The sequence below is a fragment of the Alligator sinensis genome, unplaced genomic scaffold (genome assembly GCF_000455745.1).
Source record: "Alligator sinensis unplaced genomic scaffold, ASM45574v1 scaffold444_1, whole genome shotgun sequence".
NCBI classification, from domain to species: Eukaryota; Metazoa; Chordata; order Crocodylia; family Alligatoridae; genus Alligator; species Alligator sinensis.
Window position 1 is genome coordinate 344,008 of NW_005841886.1, and position 4,472 is coordinate 348,479.

Consider the following 4,472-nt stretch of genomic DNA (forward strand, 5'->3'; position numbering starts at 1 on the left):
GTGGAAGGGAAACTCCAGATAGTTACAATGTCACCTGTAGGGGAGATACCACAGGGTGGTTTTCAGCCCAGGTAGTTTTACTTACCTTGCAGGGGAGATACTTTTCTTCTCAGCCTTGAATAATCTGATATAGTTAGAAGGTGAAGGCCTGTCCCTTGCACTGTGGGCAGGCTGACCCCTGATGGTGTCTACAAATGCCTCCAAATGTGAAGATCTCAGGTACACAATTTATGGTGGCAAGGGATTGCTCTCAGGCTTTCCCTCTAGCCCAGGGGTGGGCAAAACGTGGCCCGTGGGCCAGATGTGGCCTGCCAGGCCATTCTATCCAGCCTGCAGGGCCCCTAAAAAATTTAGAAAATTAATATTTATCTGCCCCTGGCTGCCTGTCATGCATCTGTCGATGGCTTGCCAACACTCAGTAAGCGGTCCTCCACCTGAATTAATTGCCTGCCCCTGCTCCAGCCTGCTCCTTCAGCTTTTTGGCTGGGGGCAAGTGAGACTATGGGTCATCTGAACTCCAAGACCTCCAGGCTTGGAGTGTACACATAGGATACCTGCCATGGATTTGGGAGTATCTGAAGCCCCAGGTTGAAGGACCTGGGAGGTAAAATACTTGTCAGTGGTAGCACCATACAAATTCAAACAACTGAGTTCTGCTCAGTCGATAAAATTCAGAACAGATTTGGCCCAAGACACAAAATTTAAGAAAAAACCCGATGGAGATCAGGGTTTTTTGGCATGATTTGTTCTTAGTGAATCCATGCTAGATGCTTGTAATCAGACTTTTCTCCTCCAGATGCTTACAAATGGCACGGGTAACTGTCGCTGCCTTAGTCAGGGGGCACGTCACCCCCCCCCCCCCCCCCCCGGGTCAGCAACCAGTCAGTGACCAGGGAGAGGGTCCCCCCCATGGCCAATCTTGCTGACCGGGGGTGGGGGGTCCCCACAACAAAACTTACAAAAGGGTAAGTGGCCGCACTGCTCCCGGAACTGGCCGCAGGGCTTCCGGAAGTGGCTGTGGCCTACATCCAGTGCTCACACTCCCCGGCCAGCATTCACGGGGGGGCCACTGGCTCTCCTGCCTTCCCTGCCTGTCCATCGCCTGAGTAGGGAGTACAGCCTGACAAGGGGTGCATTGGCGCTCTCAGGGGTGCATGTGCACCCCCGTGCACTCCCTATGCATCGCCACTGACAAATGGGTTTCTTATGTAACTTTGTGCAGCCACATTGGCCTCTTAACCATCCTGTTGTTGTGTTGGAACAATTTCTTGTTTCGTTTCCTGTGCCCTTTACAAGCTTCCAGCCCTCCTGGGCACCTTTATCCTTCAGTCTGTCTTCCCATGGCACCAAGCCTATTACCTCCTTGAGTCAGCTGAGATCCACCTTTTTTAAATTTAGCAACTTAGTTCTGCTGACCTGATGCTTTCCCCATTTCAGGGTTATGAAATCTATTGATCATGTTGGCTGTATTTTTCTTCCAGCAGATGTCCAGAAAAGTGAAGTCTCCCATCAGTATGATTTCATAACTTTGGATACTTTTCACCCTTCCTTGAAGAGTACTTCATCCATTTCTTCTTCCTGATTTAGTGGTCTATAATAACTCCTCATCATTATATTGGTGTTGTAGCTTTCACCTTTTTTCTTCAGCCAAATACATTTTGCTCTGCTATCTTCTTCCTCCTGAACCAGGGAACAAGTGTATGTGTTTTTGACATAAATGCAACAGCTTCGCCTTTTCTCCCGGTTCTGTTCTTCGAAAACAGAGTGTAGTTCCTCGGTCTTTATGTTCCAATTGTAACAGCAGTTCCACCAATAGAAATCCTAGTGAGTAAGGTTCAATCCTATGCCTGCTAGATTCTAAAGAGCTGAAATGCTTGAGATTACTCAAGTTGTAAAAGAGCTGAGTTGCTTCTGCAAGTAGAGGTGAAGAGTAGAGTGACACTTCCTGGTGGTGGCATTCCATCGTGCCCCCGCTCCCCCATGCTCCCCTGGGGCAGTGTGCAGCAGCATAGCAGCACCCACAGTGGTGGTATGCAGCGATGGGACAATGTCCCCAGCAGTAGCAAGGAACAATGACAGCTTCAGCAGAATAGTGCCCCCCCATCCCCCCCCAGTAATGAGACAAGGGAAAGCTTGGGCTAACAGCTACATGGGCTCCACTGGCTACCAAGTTTAACCTTTGCGGGCACATCTAAATGTGCAATTAGTGCTATATGGGTTTACTGCACAGCAACTTACTGTGTACAGGCCATGCACAGGTCTCTACATGTGTAGCCATTTGGGAGCAGAATTGCTCCTCATGGCACTAACCTGCTGCCAGCCTCCTCCGGCCCTGCACCACCCCCCTGCAGCATCGGGGGGGAGCTAGAGGCTCTGGCCACACCTGCCTGTGACTGGGGACCCTCTTTAAAAGGCAACCCCATCCACTGCTCCCTGCCCACCTGCCTTTCTGGCCTGGAGCAGGCTGCAGCATGCTGGCACAGTGCTCTCTGACCTTGTCACGGCTTCTCTACCCCTGGGCCCCAGGAACAACATCCAACACCCTCGGCTCCTACTCTCCACCCTGCTCACTGTGTTTTGTCATCACGGTGACTGCCACCTGGCCCAGGTCATTCTCAGCCCTGGTGGCCCCCCGTGCTGCATGGCCATGTGGTCAGGCTCACCACGGTGTCTGAGGCCCCTTGGCATCGTGCTGCTACCACCCAGCCCCTGGGCTACCACCCGCACCCCAGCCATCCAGGACTGGTGGCTGCACATCATCCAGAGTGTCTGGGATGATGAGCAGTGGCTGGAGTCCTTTTGGACAACCTTGGCCACCTTCCAGGAGCTCCTGGAGCAGATCCAGCTACACCTGGAGTGGCAGGACAACACCATGCGGCAGTCCCTCTCTGAAGACACACAGCTGGCCATCACCCTGCTCAAGCTGGCCATGCCCACCAGCCTGCACTATATCAGTCACCCCTTCAGCATGGGCAAAGTGGCATCCTCCAAGACAGGCTGAGGCACACCGTGCTCTGGGTGCATGACCCCGTGGAAGTGGTAGTGGGTTCTGTGCCCTAGGCTTCCCCCAGTGTATCAGGGCCCTGGACGGAACCCACATCCCTGTCATCTGCCTGCCCTGTGGTGACCACCCCTACTACAGCCAGCAGGCCTTTCACTCTGTTGTGCTCCAGGCCGTTGTCAACCACTGTGGCATCTTCACCAAAGTGAAAGCCTGTTGGGCAGGCAGCATCCACAATACCCATGTGTTCTGCAACTCCACCCTGCCAGCCCTGGTAGACAGCAGGCACTTCATGCTGAGGATGCTGGACCTCAAGCAGGGTGCAGTGGTTGTCTCACCCCTCTTCATCAGGGACCCCACCCCTCCACTCCTCCCCTGGCTCATGTGGCTCCCTCTTCTGCAGCCAGCAGCAAAGGCCAACAGGGCCCCTGCACAGTGCTGGTCACACTGGAGGCAGCTTTTGCTCTGGGGCCACATGGAGCTGGAGCAACCAGCAGGGGTGGGCTCAGGTGGTGGGGGCAGCTCGTAAGGGGCCCAGGGCAGGTGCCAGGGCAGGGGGACATGGCTGCTGGAGGTGCCACTGCACTTCAGCCTAAGCCCACTGGGGGGCTTGCGGCTGGCCAGCAAGTGGCTGCCAGGGTTCCGGCAGGGCTAGGGCTGGGGGCAGGGTGGCATGAATGTGACCACCAGGGCCAGGATGGTGTACAGCACCCAGCAGTCCTCCTCCATGGCCTCCACTGCCCTGGCCACTGTGATGGCCTGCCACTCCTGGGCCTCCACCATCCTCTTGAGGAGGACAAAGTGCCTCTCTTCAAGGGTTAGGAGCTTGTCCCAGAACACCTGGTCCTCCCAAGCCCTTTCCACCTCACACACTACTGTCTCTCACTCACACACAATGTCTTCCCACTAGGGGATGTACTAGGCCTGCAAGTCTGCCAGCCACTCCTCTGCCAGGGTTACAAGTCAGTCCAGCAGCCAGGTCCAGTCCTAGGTCCACCACTGCTGGAGCCAGTGCATACAGAGGGCCCTGGCCAAAACTGGCAGTGACCCTGATGGTGCATCCCTGCTGGCAGCTGGTGCCACTCCCCTGCCTGCAGCTACTGGACCTGCAGAGCCAAGAGAAAGAGGTTGTTTGTGAGAGTTTGCAACATTTCTGAGATAACATGCACTTTCTAAGCACTTGGAGGAAAAGAAGGTGATTAGGAACAGTCAAGCATGGATTCACCAAGAGCAAGTCATGCCTGAGCAACCCTGACTGCCTTCTATGAAGAAATGACTGGCTGTGTGAATGCGGGGAGACCAGTGGATGTGGTATACCTTGATTTTAGCAAGGCTTCTGATACTGTCTCCCACAACATCTGAGAACCTTGTGCAGGACCCTGAGTTTGATGGTGTAGCGAGCAAGACTGTGCTGCCCCACAACATTCGCTACCACCTGGAGTGGTACCTATGCCTATGCTACGCATTCCTG

At 54.3% G+C, this 4,472-nt stretch overlaps 1 pseudogene; it reads left to right on the plus strand.

Moving 5' to 3' along the window:
- The first annotated feature begins 77 nt into the window (after positions 1-77).
- Positions 78-265, plus strand: LOC112549261 (annotated as a pseudogene).
- The last annotated feature ends 4,207 nt before the right edge of the window (positions 266-4,472 follow it).